Raw genomic sequence first — 17,532 nt, forward strand, 5'->3', positions numbered from 1 at the left:
TTTTTTTTTGAGAGACAGAGTCTCACTCCATCATCCAGGCTAAAGTGCAGTGGTGCAATCTCAACTCACTGCAACTTCCACCTCCCAGGTTCAAGTGATTCTCGTGCCTCAGCCCTCGAGGAGCTGAAATTACAGGCATGCACCACAATACTCAGCTAATTTTTGTATTTTTAGTAGATACAGCATTTTGCTATGTTGGCCAGGCTGGTCTCGAACTCCAGACCTCAAGTGATCCACCCGCCTTGGGCTCCCAAAGTGCTGGGATTGCAAGCATGAGCCACCATACCCGGTCTGTAATACTTTCTATTTAAGGAAATTCCTCCCAATTGAAGAAACAATAGACTTAAACATAACTTGTTTGATTATGTACACGAAACCCAAATTGAATTAACAAAGAACTAGATCTTAGCAGGCATCATTACATAGACTTTTGCATTACAGATAATGAACTCTGTATTCCACTTCCAGGATTCATTCCCCAAGCCACAGAAGGGTAGTTAACGCCAACTGTGTGCATGAAAACCACCGCAGGGCACTATCATCCAGGGTAATGTGGTGTAGGGAAGACCCAGGTGGAAAAGCTGTCCATGAACTCATTTGGCTAGAAAGCAATGATTAAAGTAGTGTCTCCCACTTCTATTAACATGCCACAGCTACCCCTCTGGAGTTTAACTGCATCCCTTTCTCTCTGCCACTAAAAAGAAAATGAGGAACCCAATGCATGACCACAAAAGTGTTTCTTGTATCATTAAAACTTTTTCTAGGTTAATTTTCTTGTGACAATAGTTTTAACAACGCACTCTCAGTACAATAAAGCAGTGAAATGGTCCCTTCCTGCCCTTCCCCAGTTCAAGAGTTTCTGTTTTCCAGCTTTGTGGAATTCATTATTTCTTTACTCTTTTCTTTGAGAGAGAGAGAGATTACAGGGTATATATGCAGAAAACTTGGGTTTGAGTGAGGACCTTAAAATTCATTATTCATGTATTTAGTCAATAACTTTACCACACAGAGCATCAGTTTTGTCATCTATTAAATGGGTATGAGCATACCTTCCATATCAGTGGCTCTCCAACTGTAGCCTGCATTATAGTTGCCTGAAAGGCTTATTAAAATACAGATTTGCTCCGTGTCACTTGTCAGGGTTTCTGGTTCCATGAGTCTGGGGCAGGCCTGAGAATCTGCATCTCAAATAAACCTACAGGTGATGCTGATGTTGCTGGTCCAATGACCACACTTTGAGAAGCACTAATGATACACTCATGTAGTTATAAGGCCTTTCATGTGAACATCATTGATAAAGCAATACAATACTTATGTTAATATGAAGAATCTATAACTATCATTTCTTTACGTCAGGAACTGTCAAACAAAAATATTACATTTACTGAATGTAAAAGTGTGCCTAGTGGGGAGATTTAGCTGAAGAAAAAACGATTGAATGACAAATGCCATCGACTGCTATTTTAATAATTTCTCTTTAGGATTAAATCATATTCTATCCAAGCAAATGTCCTAGGTGTTCAGAAACTCAAGCAACCATTGAAATTGTTTTATCACAGATGTTTTACTATAGAACATTTGCACTATACTTTATAACATTAGATACATCTTTAGAAAGGTAGAAGAAAGAAATTTAAATTTGTTCTCCCTAACCTTTAAGTCCATCCAACAATGAGAAAGGAATTAAGTGCCTAAAGTCACATAACCTATCTGAATCATTAAAGGAGGAATACACTAAAAGAACCGTTTATTTCCAAGGCCATTAATGACACCCTGCAAAGCTTGGGGATCATACTCTCAGGACCTCAGATGCATCCACTGATGCATTGATGGATATGCCCTCTCTTCTTGTCAGTGTGGATAAAAATGAATTAACAGCATGGATAGAAGTGAATTAACAGTAATATTACAATAATATTGTAACTGTCTATTGACATGGGGTTTCACCACTTGGTGTGAATCCCTCGACAAAAGACCTTGGACTTTTATCTCCATTTGTATAGTGTTTAACATAAAGTTCAGCACAGAGGCTGTGTATTTCATCCTGGTTTGTGAATGAATGACACCCTGCTGAAGATGTTAATTATCAAACTCAGTAAGAAATACCGAATTTAAAACTCAACTCTTTCCAGAATCCCAGTTTCTGTGCATTGTTACTCAGTGTGGTAAAGTTACTGACTGAATACATGAATAATTAATTTTAGGGTCTTCACTCAAACCCAAGTTTTCTGCATATATACCCTGTGATCTCTCTCTCAAAGAAAGGAGTAAAGAAATAATGAATTTCACAAAGGCTGGAAAATAGATACTCTTAAACAAACTGAAGTATTGGGTATTTAATAAAATACTAAAAACCCATTATTACTAATTAATGGGTTTTGGGTATTTAACAAAAATATTTTGAATGAGTGATGAGAAAACAGGCAAGCTAAGGGAAGACTAAATTATCTTTGGTGTTTATTATTTAGCAGAGAGATTTCAATTCATCAGCCACAAACATACTGTGTGGTAGATAAGACATGAAATCCACTTCAAACTCAGGAGGAAATACAATTTAAAACTCAACTCTTTCCAGAATCCCAATGTCTGTGCATTGTTACTGAGTTCCGTTAGTCACCCAATATAATAATGTGCTTCAGGTTCATACTGTATATAATCAGAGCAGCAATTATAGTCATCAACATTTCACAGAGAAGATATTAATGGCTGGGTGTGTGCATTGTGATTATGTATACCTCCACATACGTGTGTGGTATAGTCATTAAGTTGGTCTATTTTGATTTACCAAAAGTCGCATACATTAATATATTTTATTGACTGCCAAACCTCCTTAAAATGCACTTTAAAAAAATGATTTTAGAGTATTTTAATGAAGGGTTTTAATTTAACAAGAAGCAGATGGACTTAGACTCAATTATTTGTTCTTTATCTACTTCTGAGGGGGTGAAAAATCTGTGCAGTGTACCTCTCAAAGAAATCCCTGCACCATCTGCCACCTGGTGTCTCTTTTCCTTTGTTCCCTAGGCATGATTTTCATCTTTATTTCCACAACTTTCAATGGAGACCCACAGTAGGAAACACCAATAGGAATGAGATGTACAGGTCATCAATAAGAACTAAGGCAGAGAAAAGAGAAAGATGACACATCTGACTTTATTTAAACACACTTAGATTTAATATAGTGCAGATTTCATAGAAGTAGGAGGCAGAAAATGTAAGTTCTTCCCTCAAATTATCACTTGTTATCAATGTAGTATTAAACAAGTTGCTACAGATGCTCATGCATGTCTTGTATCCTCACCTGTCAAACACAGGTGCAGATGCCAGCAACATCTCCCTCGTTCGGCTGCTGCTAAACCAACTGAAATATTAAACTAAGATCTCCACTTAGCAAGGAGGGAGTACCAAATATACAGAAATTCTCATGCTTGCAAGATTTCCCATTCTAAGTGAAAGGGAAAAGATCCTAGCAGAAAAGTTAAAAGTTGTTAGGTAAAACATCTAGAAGAAACACAAGGAATGCAAATAAACACAGAAAAAAAAAAAAAGATCTGAAAACCTGGGACGCGATAGCTATTTCAAAAAAACGGAAAACCTAAGTAATAGAGAAAACTTCTAGAGAAACTAATTTTCATTTTTATGTGTTATAGGTAAATGAAAAATAGGATCAACATTTGAAATGGGAAAAGCAATGAGGATGTTCATGTGTTAGAGGTTGTATTGTAACTGTCAATTGACATGGGGTTTCACCACTTGGTGTGAATCCCTCGACAAAAAGACCTTGGACTTTTATCCCCATTTGTATGGTGTTTGACATAAAGTTCAGCACAGAGGCTGTATTTCATCCTGGTTTGTGAATGATGACACCCTGCTGAAGATGTTAGGTATTTCAGACTTTGGCCCTAACAGGAACACAGTACATAAAATACAAGTCAGTAGAGCAGCAATTATAGTCATCATCTTTACCCAGAAAACCAACAAGATGCTTTATTTTTGCAAGCAACCTAGGATATTGAAAGTTCGTTAATACAGCAGTTGGAATTACCTTCCTTGCCCTCATGTTCTCATAAATATCATAGTATAAATGGGGGAAAAAGTGGGTGATCCAATGCCTGCGGATGTTATTGGTTCTATTCTCCAGTCTGTATGTTATCCCTGGCCCTACTTCCAAAGTCTTTGGCCCAATGTTATTGGCAAGTATATGAATGCCGCAGATAATGTGGCAGATAACTTTTCATTTTTAATTTATTTTCTTGCTTCCTTCATTGTTCCATTGCCTGTCCTAGGGAGATAAGGAATCCACCAACGTCTGGAGTTCATGCATTCTTCCAGGAGCCAAGGTCAGTATACAGGAAGATACTGAACCAAAAAAACCCAGACAATCTCTCTTAATGCACTTAATCTAAAGAGTCTGCTCAGTACAAATAAAATAAAACCTGAGAAATCACTGTGGATGAGATTAAAGGTTCCTACACTAAAGGTGGCAAAGTCAAATAATATTCTTAATAATAACAGCAATAATAATTACATCTATTTATAATAGAGAACCAACATGTCAAGAATTATGAAACAAAATTTGTGTGCATTATCTCATTGGTCCTTGTAATAATACTGTCACATAAGTATCATATTTCTCTGTTTTGCATATGAGAGAACTAACAGAGATAGCTATGACTACTATTGACTACTGTTGGTCAATTGCACAATTTTCTCACAAAACTCTACATTTTTGCCTATCTTTGGTGGGCAGAACTCTGAAGATGGCCACCCTCATTCGGGTCTCCTGGTTTCCACGCCTTTGTGTAATCTCCTCCCTCTGAGTGTGAGAAGGACCTGCAACTTTCTTCTAACCAATACAATATGGCAAAGGTGCTGGGCTATCACTCCCACCATTATGTTATGGAATACAGCAAGAGCGAATGGATTTTGCAGGTGTCATTAAGGTTCTTAATCAGACAATATAAAATTAGCCAAAAGAGAGATATCTTGGGTGGGCCTTTCAAAAGAGAGTTTAGAAGCGAGAGTACTTGAAGCAGCAGAGACATTAATCTGCTGGCTATGCTGTGTACTGACTATGGAAAAGAAGACCTCCAGGAGATAAGAGCATCAGTTCTACCACCACAAGGAACTGAATTCTGGCAACAACCTAAATGAGCTTGCAAGAGGAACTCGAGCTTCAGGTGAGAACACAGCCCAGGAGACAACTTGATTTCAGCCTTGGGAGACCCTAAGCTGGTGAGATCCTCATCCACTGAAATTGTGAGATAATAAATATTTGTTGTTTTAAGCCATTAAGTTGTGGTAGTTTGTTATGAAGCAATAGATAACTAGTACACTAACCCCATTGTTTCCAAGTTCTAATGCACTTAATTAAAAAGGAATGTAAATGAATTTACATATCTTGGCACTCCACCCATCCTGCATAAAAATGACTGCAATGCTGTCACCATTACTGAATGTGCCCAAACAGAAACAATTACTATAATTGAATCACAGACTTTGTGAATGGAAAGAGAACACAGATGAGGAAACTAAGTCCCAGAGAAAATATATTAATTGCCTAGGATCATTGACCCTATGTACATAATAGAAAAAATAATCCACATATCCCCAAACTTACTTTTTTCTAAAAATGTTTGATACTGATAAGGTAGCGGGAGTACTGTGTAACATAAATGAAAGAAACCCACTTAAGTCTGTTTTCATGTATAAGAACAAATATCCTGATAAATAAATATAACACTAGTTTTCAGAGGCTGTGTCTGAACAAGGCAATGTGAAATATATCAGCAGATATGCAGTTAATTTATTCCTTGCAGATTGCAAGGTGAGATAGTTTGGCTGCTGGTTGTGCAATAGCCAAATATTCTCATCCTTACCTCCTTCTTCAGCAACCTTAGAAACTCTTATACACTCATCTAAGAGTGTATAAGAAATATAAATGTATACTTATACATCTAAGAGTATATAAGAGTGTATAAGAAATATAAAACATTTCTAAAGTTGAAAGTTAAATTCAGCTAAACATAAAATTGTATGTATAGCACCAAGACTTTATTAAGACATAAAATGAATAAAACTTAATTGTCACAGTATTTATGGTATAGTTGCATGCATCTATGACTCTGACGGAAAAAACTGCCACACTTTCTTCCAGATTCTAGGAAACGTTATATTAGGAGATATATTTTAGTAATTTCTTTCAAATGATGAATGAAAAAAAGGTGAGATTTAAGATGACAGTAACTGCCTTCATTTTAACAAGATGTCAACTTATTAGGCTGACATTAAAAAACTGAGAAAAAGTTCCATAATCACCATGGATAATCTATATATGTTCAAAGATGAATGATTTCAGAAATATATTGGCTCTTTATAGCAATGTGTTTTATTTTTCTAGTTCTTATATATTACCAGGCATCTCACAGAGGAATTCTCCACATCTTTATGGATGAAGAATGATGTTGCATTAGTTCAGAACTCAGAGTTTTAAAAAAATCGCAACTATGATGATAAAGATGGCATTGTTACAATTTTCTATTACTGCCTGTGATAAGCTAAATTCCTCATTTCAGACTAATCAGATTAACCAGAAACAGCATCCATCATTTTGCAAATAGTGTCGTAAGTGCTAAAAACTATCTTCCTGAATATTTTGGGTGAGCATAGAATCTGATTTTCATAAAAGGTCTTTTGATAAGAAATATGGAAATGATATAGATTCATCAGGCAAACAAGCTGTTTCCATTTGAAAACTCCAGATGACATAAATGTAGCCAGATTTTCCCTTTGAATCATCTAAAATGTTATCTCTGGTTTACACCTATTTCACTGTGGCTGAACAGTCAGCCAAGCTTTTTTATCTGGCAGTGCAAACTACTCCCTCAATCTTACCTTAATATAATATTTGAACTCATCACTTATCTGCTTATAGGACTTAAATGCCTTCATTTCTCCATACCACTGGTTCTCCAAGTGTGGTCCTTTGACCTATGGCATCATCACTTGGGAACAAGTGAAAAATGCAAATTCTCTGGTCCAACCCTAGGCCTACTGAACTAGAACCTCTGGGGTGGCCAAACAATCTGTGCTGGGTGATTCACCTCCCAGTGATTCAGATGCAATCTGAAGTTTGAGAATCTCTCTCCTAGATATTAAATGAAGACAATGGTGGCCCACAGAGATGGCTAATTAGGTCTAGAATGGGTAGGGCATTCTGACACTCAGACAGGTTTCCTACATCCAGTTATAAAGTAGCTGCATCAGAATCCTAAGAGCAATGAGAAAACTGCTAATAAAACTGAGAAGTCTTCTTCAGACTACTATGCTTATCAATAGCTCTAATATCACTGTAGAATAAAGCAGCTATTTCCACATTGGGCCCTAGAGGCCAGACTGTTAAGGAGAGGTTCTAAAAATGCTTGGTTGAATTCCACATGTTTTGATGCAGCCCTGTGCATGATACATTTGAGAGCGCAACCAACGTATTTTATTTTCTCTCTCATCACACAGTATGGCATATCTGGTGATTTCCATATTTTCTGAAGTATAGATAGATGGCATTTATCCTTGCTTTACTTTAGTAGCTGATTGGTTATATCCACCTGGATAGTCTCATTTTTGCCAGTTATTTATTCCAAAATATATCACAATTTTTTCTGCCAAAGGTTTGCATTTTGATCACCTTTTCATCTCATAAAACATTGTGAATATGTAATGAGTTCATCTATTTTTCAAAATGAGATATTTTAGGTTGACACGTGTGTAATAATGTCTTTTTTCCCCTCCCTTTCAAAGAAGATTTGCTACTTAAGATTGCTTTTGGCTTTCTGGCAGGACAGACGGAATCCAACTGAATCTTTTCTGATGCTGATTTGTGGGGGTAAGGGCTGGATATGTCTACAAGGGAACATCATGCTTAATGAATTCTCCTGAGAAGAACATTCACTGAGTCAATCAATAAATCAGCCCCAAGATTTTGCCTAAGTGCTGTAAATTTTACCAAAAGCTAACTCTCCTTTGTATTCAACTGTTGATCAATCTCAACACTAATGTAAGTACACAAAATGAAGCTAGCTGTTCATATTAAGAACTATGAATGATTGAAAAAAATCAATCTAGAGCCATTTTCCAATTACTCAGGAAGTTTGCCTAAAGCTCCCGCAGGAACCTGTATTGATACTAACCTGGTTCCCTCTCGGGCTCCTTGATAGGCTAGACACCCATCCTCCAGTGTCTATCAGCTTTATTCCTAACAAGTGACACTTGAAGCCTTTGACTACCTTTGGCTTCTTGGAGTCACTTCACTCAGATGTGCAGAGAGCAGGAAGTGCCTGGGATGCTAGGTCTCCCCAGACAGCTGATAGTGCACGCCTGACAGATGCAGGAGAAGCAACTCCAGGTGTCATTTGTGCTCTGGAGCTTTCAGTAGCTCAGGTTGAGGCTGGTACTTCATCTGAAAGCTCACTCTTACTTAACTCTTCTCCATCCATGTCTTGCTTCCTCCACTCTCTTACCGATGTCTCCTGGAAGCAGCCTCCTTAATAAATCATCTGTATACAACCCCTTGCATCTGGGTCTGTTCAGAGAACAGGATCTAAATAGCTATCATTTGCAAAAAATCAACTTATAAAATAACGTCAAACTTGAAATTTATTCTGAATCACATATTACTATTTTTAAACTAATATTTTATATTAATTACTTTTTTGGCTTTAGATATATTTCTGTATGTGTTTGGAATGTTTAAAAATTTCCTTGAAAATAGTTTTCATCATTATACCCACTAAATATGAGCATTCATCAAGACTAGGGGTTCTCAGTCACAATATACCACATTTATCTTATGTCGTCTTAATCAGGTTTTAAAATATATTGGGTACTTCTGGGAAAACATACGCATAAATACTCTGTAATCTAACATGCAAAACATGGTTTTCCCAAAAGCTTTTTCTCATCATCATGTGAGAGAAAGTGCCTGATTTTAAAAAAGAAATATTCCTTACTAAAAATAAATAAGTAAATCTATAAAAAACATCAGTTTACCTAATCTCCAAACCAGAGTTCATTTTTGTCATACCCATAGCTAAAAGGAAATATGTTTATATTCACTTTATTTTACTTTCTTCTTGGTAAAGGTTTATTATATTTTCTACCCCCTAGTCTGACTTTCCTTGCATTAAAATAAAATAAAAATCTATCCATAACAGAATATATAAAGCTCTGCTCCAAAGTTGAATAAACATAATTCATTTTATCATTTCATCAAAACTTTACTTAAAAATGAATAAGGATAATTTTTAAAAAGATCTTATGTGAATAACAGGTTTTGTAGGAATTTTCACAAACACTATTAATTTAGTATTATTACCTCTTTATGAACAGGGAGGGAGTAAGTAAAAAGCAATCACTGTCAGACCAAAAGTGGGATGGGGACAGATTTTAAAGACAATGATAGGAAGACTGGGAAATGAAATAATCACTGTTCTTGAGAGGAGATCCTATAGGAAGAGGGAAAAGAAAAATAATCATTAAGGGATCAAACTAGATATTTACTGCAAGGCTAAAATTCAAGGATAAAGCAGGCATCTACATAAAGGTTACCCACCAGAAATCTTGGGATAACTCAGGGATGGCACAGATTTAGAAGAGAGAATATAGCTAATATGGAAATGAGGGAATTTTTATGACCTTTCTGCAAGTTAATTAAACATTGAAATGTTTTAAAGAGGGAGTGTAGGAATTTAAGTTATTAGAGTAAAATGTGGACAGATTTGGAAAGTGGGCAGTGGATTAGTTGCTGTCAAGAGGAAGTTTAAATATATACTCTTGTTGGAATTCTGTAGCTTCTGAACAGAGAGCGAGAGAGTAATATGCCTATATGCTTCCCATCTGCACTCTGTAACAATGAGGAAGGAAACAATATTGTGTAAAAACTCTTTTAACAGTTAGGCCTTATGTTTACTACTATTGCTGCTTCAGAACAGTAGGTTGAAACAAAATAAAGACAGACAACTAACAGAAGACATCTGTCTTCTTCCAACACATCCTTGACTTGACCTTCATGAGAAACAAGTTAATTCTTAAATTTACTCCGTTCATTAAAAAGGCCGAAGGTGGAAGCACAGTGCAGTTTATTGCAATAAATTTGTGAGAATCATAGAATCTTTAAAAAAGTTAAAGGATGAGAAATAGGAAATGAGTAGATAAGAAGGGACAGCATTAAGGCAAGAGAATGTTAGTGCAAGTAGCAGAGAATCCAAACATACTGCATACAATTGCACCCTGAAGACAAAGTACATGCATGAAACAGGTTATTGGGATAATGCAAAAAATAAAAGCGAAAACATTTAAGAGGGACTTTTTCCTATTATGTTCTATATTTTTCTGTTATATATCAAAAAATATTTCTAAAGAGAAACGAAGGAAGGAATAAAGGGAGAGAAGGAGGAAGGAAGCAAGATGGGGCAGGGCAGGACAGGCCGGGCACGGTGGCTCACTCACGCCTATAATCCCAGCACTCGGGGAGGCCAAGGCGGGTGGATCACCTGAGGTCAGGAGTTCAAGACTAGCCTGGCCAACATGGTGAAACCCCATCTGTACAAAAATACAAAAATAATTAGCCGGGCATTTTGGAGGGTACCTATAATCCCAGCTACTCGGTAGACTGAGGCGGAAGAATCGCTTGAACCCGGGAGGCAGAGGTTGCAATGAGCCGAGATCATGCCATTGCACTCCAGAGTGAGACTCCATCTCAAAAACAAAAAAGATGGGGCAGGACAAACCACGGGGCATGCCACCAGGGTAGCTGTGCAAGCTTATGGCCCCGGAGTACAAGGAAAACAGGTATGCTAGGGTCAACCCAAAGGCTTGCTGTTCTTGGGCAAAAGTCAGGGCAAGAAGGAGAAATATCCATCAAGATGGAGAAATAACAGTGTAAACTGGGAAAGGGACAAGAGGCAGCAGGCTGGCAGGGCCACCTCCCTGGCAGGCCTATCATGAAGGCTTGCTGTTTGATGATGAGGACAGTTGTGAACATTGTCCCCTAAAAACTCACTCTGAAGGTGCTCAGAGGTGCACTTGACCTTGAGTTTCTGCACATGCTTAGGCATGAACTTTACCTTGTCAAGGCAGAAGAACACTCCAAGAACAGAGAAGCCATAGAATGCTGCCAGAAAGAAAACCACAAAAGAAAACAGTCCTTGGATGACTTTTCTGAAATATTAAATTGGGCAATGAACTATGAAACATTTGACAGTGCAAGTATTCTCAAATAAAATTGCCATCAGCAGAATGCAGGGCAGACTTTCTTTGAATCTTTTTCTTCCTTCAAATCCAGACATCATTCTCTTTTTTTTTTCTTTCTTTCTTTTTTTTTTTCCTTTTTTATTTTGTAAAGACAAGGTCTCACTATGTTGCTTAGGCTGATCTTGAACTCCTGGGCTCAAGGGATCCTCCTACCTCGGCCCCCCAAAGTGTTGGGATTACAGGTGTAAGCCACCACACCCAGCCAACATTCTTATTTTTGTGCTTCCTTTGTAAATATAGTGGAGAAAAAAATAATCACTGTATTAGTATTTTTCACCAAGGGCAAGATAGTCATATGACATAGTCATTAGCTTCTTTAGTTGCTTGAATATTATCTCCCTTGTCTGTGAGGTATCATTTTGCTTAAGATCATTTCCTCAAAGAAACATATTATTGATTAATATCTTTGTTCACCTTTCGAAGTTGGGTCCTATATGCTGATTCCAGGTAGCCCCAGACTTCCAAAAAAGAACCCACTGTGACTTCTATTCATTCATTCCACAATTTGTAATGTTATGATAAAACACTTTATCCTCTGGAGTTTAGAAAAACTGAATTTCATTATCTTTTTTGAAGCTTAAATATTGACCAGGGTCACTATACCCGGGGGTATAATTTTTCTAAATAAATAACTCATAAATCCTTAACATAGGATTTGAGCACCCAAGAAGATAGATCACTTTTTCATTATTGCACAATATATTTCTTCTTGCTCAGATGAAAGTAAAACCTAAAAATAAACCTTCCTCTGTATTAAGAAAGTAAATATCCAGAAAAATTTTTTGAAAATCCACTTAGCTCAGGCCCTGAACTCATATTTAATGCTTTTCCTTAAAGTCTTCCATAATTTTCATATTTTCCTTAATATCTTTGCAATGTATTCTCTGTATACCCTTAGCCTAACCAATGCTATCCCTCTAACAACTCATATGTCTCCTTATAGGCCCCATCATAAAAACCTACTGTGTTTCACAACCTAGCTTATTTGGGTTTTCAATTTCAAGTCAGATAAATCACATTTGCTCTATGTGGGTCAGTCAAAATTAAGTACAGAAGACTCTACGTACCAAAATTGGTGCTATTCTGCTGTATGATTATGGAATTAAATTAACCTGAGTCTTAAGCACTGTATGTCTTTCGGCATTATTTTTTTTTAAAACATAAAAGCTGGGACACATCAAGTAGTTCAACCTCAGAGAAACTGCGTAGATGTGATACCTTCCTCCTTACCTTCTTTGGCATTGTTTTATAGAAAAATCAGTGGTTTTCAAAGTATGGTCCCTGGACCAGCAGCATCACATCATCTGGTTACTTGTTAGAAACACAAATCCCTCGCCCACATCCCAGACTTTCTGAACTGAAAACTCCAGGGGTTGGGACCAAGGAATCTGTGTTATAACAAATACAGCAGGTGATTCTGATATACTTTTAAGTTTGAGAACCACTGGGATGCACACTTAGAGACTGGTAACATTTATCTTGTGGATATACCAGGGTTTCTTCTTAGTAAGTCCCTTACTTATAAACACTCAGGTTTACTTTAAAGCATGCAGAAGAAGCATGTTATCCTATTTAAATAATTGANAAAAATCTATCCATAACAGAATATATAAAGCTCTGCTCCAAAGTTGAATAAACATAATTCATTTTATCATTTCATCAAAACTTTACTTAAAATGAATAAGGATAATTTTAAAAGATCTTATGTGAATAACAGGTTTTGTAGGAATTTTCACAAACACTATTAATTTAGTATTATTACCTCTTTATGAACAGGGAGGGAGTAAGTAAAAGCAATCACTGTCAGACCAAAAGTGGGATGGGGACAGATTTTAAAGACAATGATAGGAAGACTGGGAAATGAAATAATCACTGTTCTTGAGAGGAGATCCTATAGGAAGAGGGAAAAGAAAATAATCATTAAGGGATCAAACTAGATATTTACTGCAAGGCTAAAATTCAAGGATAAAGCAGGCATCTACATAAAGGTTACCCACCAGAAATCTTGGGATAACTCAGGGATGGCACAGATTTAGAAGAGAGAATATAGCTAATATGGAAATGAGGGAATTTTATGACCTTTCTGCAAGTTAATTAAACATTGAAATGTTTTAAAGAGGGAGTGTAGGAATTTAAGTTATTAGAGTAAAATGTGGACAGATTTGGAAAGTGGGCAGTGGATTAGTTGCTGTCAAGAGGAAGTTTAAATATATACTCTTGTTGGAATTCTGTAGCTTCTGAACAGAGAGCGAGAGAGTAATATGCCTATATGCTTCCCATCTGCACTCTGTAACAATGAGGAAGGAAACAATATTGTGTAAAACTCTTTTAACAGTTAGGCCTTATGTTTACTACTATTGCTGCTTCAGAACAGTAGGTTGAAACAAAATAAAGACAGACAACTAACAGAAGACATCTGTCTTCTTCCAACACATCCTTGACTTGACCTTCATGAGAAACAAGTTAATTCTTAAATTTACTCCGTTCATTAAAAGGCCGAAGGTGGAAGCACAGTGCAGTTTATTGCAATAAATTTGTGAGAATCATAGAATCTTTAAAAAAGTTAAAGGATGAGAAATAGGAAATGAGTAGATAAGAAGGGACAGCATTAAGGCAAGAGAATGTTAGTGCAAGTAGCAGAGAATCCAAACATACTGCATACAATTGCACCCTGAAGACAAAGTACATGCATGAAACAGGTTATTGGGATAATGCAAAAAATAAAAGCGAAAACATTTAAGAGGGACTTTTCCTATTATGTTCTATATTTTCTGTTATATATCAAAAAATATTTCTAAAGAGAAACGAAGGAAGGAATAAAGGGAGAGAAGGAGGAAGGAAGCAAGATGGGGCAGGGCAGGACAGGCCGGGCACGGTGGCTCACTCACGCCTATAATCCCAGCACTCGGGGAGGCCAAGGCGGGTGGATCACCTGAGGTCAGGAGTTCAAGACTAGCCTGGCCAACATGGTGAAACCCCATCTGTACAAAATACAAAATAATTAGCCGGGCATTTTGGAGGGTACCTATAATCCCAGCTACTCGGTAGACTGAGGCGGAAGAATCGCTTGAACCCGGGAGGCAGAGGTTGCAATGAGCCGAGATCATGCCATTGCACTCCAGAGTGAGACTCCATCTCAAAACAAAAAAGATGGGGCAGGACAAACCACGGGGCATGCCACCAGGGTAGCTGTGCAAGCTTATGGCCCCGGAGTACAAGGAAAACAGGTATGCTAGGGTCAACCCAAAGGCTTGCTGTTCTTGGGCAAAAGTCAGGGCAAGAAGGAGAAATATCCATCAAGATGGAGAAATAACAGTGTAAACTGGGAAAGGGACAAGAGGCAGCAGGCTGGCAGGGCCACCTCCCTGGCAGGCCTATCATGAAGGCTTGCTGTTTGATGATGAGGACAGTTGTGAACATTGTCCCCTAAAACTCACTCTGAAGGTGCTCAGAGGTGCACTTGACCTTGAGTTTCTGCACATGCTTAGGCATGAACTTTACCTTGTCAAGGCAGAAGAACACTCCAAGAACAGAGAAGCCATAGAATGCTGCCAGAAAGAAAACCACAAAAGAAAACAGTCCTTGGATGACTTTTCTGAAATATTAAATTGGGCAATGAACTATGAAACATTTGACAGTGCAAGTATTCTCAAATAAAATTGCCATCAGCAGAATGCAGGGCAGACTTTCTTTGAATCTTTTCTTCCTTCAAATCCAGACATCATTCTCTTTTTTTTTTCTTTCTTTCTTTTTTTTTTTCCTTTTTTATTTTGTAAAGACAAGGTCTCACTATGTTGCTTAGGCTGATCTTGAACTCCTGGGCTCAAGGGATCCTCCTACCTCGGCCCCCCAAAGTGTTGGGATTACAGGTGTAAGCCACCACACCCAGCCAACATTCTTATTTTGTGCTTCCTTTGTAAATATAGTGGAGAAAAAAATAATCACTGTATTAGTATTTTCACCAAGGGCAAGATAGTCATATGACATAGTCATTAGCTTCTTTAGTTGCTTGAATATTATCTCCCTTGTCTGTGAGGTATCATTTTGCTTAAGATCATTTCCTCAAAGAAACATATTATTGATTAATATCTTTGTTCACCTTTCGAAGTTGGGTCCTATATGCTGATTCCAGGTAGCCCCAGACTTCCAAAAAAGAACCCACTGTGACTTCTATTCATTCATTCCACAATTTGTAATGTTATGATAAAACACTTTATCCTCTGGAGTTTAGAAAACTGAATTTCATTATCTTTTTTGAAGCTTAAATATTGACCAGGGTCACTATACCCGGGGTATAATTTTCTAAATAAATAACTCATAAATCCTTAACATAGGATTTGAGCACCCAAGAAGATAGATCACTTTTCATTATTGCACAATATATTTCTTCTTGCTCAGATGAAAGTAAAACCTAAAATAAACCTTCCTCTGTATTAAGAAAGTAAATATCCAGAAAATTTTTTGAAAATCCACTTAGCTCAGGCCCTGAACTCATATTTAATGCTTTTCCTTAAAGTCTTCCATAATTTTCATATTTTCCTTAATATCTTTGCAATGTATTCTCTGTATACCCTTAGCCTAACCAATGCTATCCCTCTAACAACTCATATGTCTCCTTATAGGCCCCATCATAAAACCTACTGTGTTTCACAACCTAGCTTATTTGGGTTTTCAATTTCAAGTCAGATAAATCACATTTGCTCTATGTGGGTCAGTCAAAATTAAGTACAGAAGACTCTACGTACCAAAATTGGTGCTATTCTGCTGTATGATTATGGAATTAAATTAACCTGAGTCTTAAGCACTGTATGTCTTTCGGCATTATTTTTTTTTAAAACATAAAAGCTGGGACACATCAAGTAGTTCAACCTCAGAGAAACTGCGTAGATGTGATACCTTCCTCCTTACCTTCTTTGGCATTGTTTTATAGAAAATCAGTGGTTTTCAAAGTATGGTCCCTGGACCAGCAGCATCACATCATCTGGTTACTTGTTAGAAACACAAATCCCTCGCCCACATCCCAGACTTTCTGAACTGAAAACTCCAGGGGTTGGGACCAAGGAATCTGTGTTATAACAAATACAGCAGGTGATTCTGATATACTTTTAAGTTTGAGAACCACTGGGATGCACACTTAGAGACTGGTAACATTTATCTTGTGGATATACCAGGGTTTCTTCTTAGTAAGTCCCTTACTTATAAACACTCAGGTTTACTTTAAAGCATGCAGAAGAAGCATGTTATCCTATTTAAATAATTGATGTTTATGATGATCAGATGTTATTTTTGAACAAAGTATATAACTAAAAGTTGTTACACTGGAAAAGAGAGAGAGAATATCAGCACAAATACAAAGAAGAAAATTCTAGACCCTGTGGAGTCTCACTTTATACCATATCTATTCTGCAGGTCTATTTTAAAGTAAAGAAGAAAATACAGTATGATGAGATTTTATTACATTAAAATCAAGACTCTAGTGATTTCTTTAATATTACTTTAATTCTTATAAGCATTCTTGAATGCTTTATAAATACTTTTTGTTGGAATTATTATTAAACCATTTAAGGTGCAGAGAAAGCTGAGGGTTAAATGCCCCCATTATACTTGGTGATTACGGTAGGAGTCCTTACTATAATGGTGCTACTCTTCTCCCCATACAGGTGAGTGGGTTTGCACAGTTCAGCATTACTGGGCTCGCACAGAGCTTAAGGCAGAGGTTGTTCATTCACCACCAAACTTTGCACTTTGTCTTACACAGTTCAAAGAATTACAGGGAAATTGCTGCCTGAATACAGTCACATTTCACGTCACCCTTTGTTTGCATTTAAGGAGGGTCATATGACTAGTTCTCACAAATGGAATGGGAATGGAAGAGACGAGGGTCATTTCAGGTATTTTTCTTTCCCCTGTGTCCTTTTTACAGAGGACAGAGAGACCCTACAGGATATTGGAGCTGTTAGACTGGACACAGACTAAGTCCCCAAATCATCAGGTAGAAGAAAATCACCTTTATATCAAACACACCCATGCTAGGCTTCTAAGTAAATGAGGAATACTTTTTAATGTGTTAAGCCATTGAAATTCTGGCATTTATTTTTTATTGTACCTATGATACTCCAATTAATATAGGGCTTATATATGACCTTTTCTTTCTTTCTTTCTTTCTTTCTTTCTTTCTTTCTTTCTTTCTTTCTTTCTTTCTTTCTTTCTTTCTTTCTTTCTTTC

Source organism: Rhinopithecus bieti, unplaced genomic scaffold (genome assembly GCF_001698545.2).
Source record: "Rhinopithecus bieti isolate Rb0 unplaced genomic scaffold, ASM169854v2 scaffold_65, whole genome shotgun sequence".
Taxonomy (NCBI): domain Eukaryota; kingdom Metazoa; phylum Chordata; class Mammalia; order Primates; family Cercopithecidae; genus Rhinopithecus; species Rhinopithecus bieti.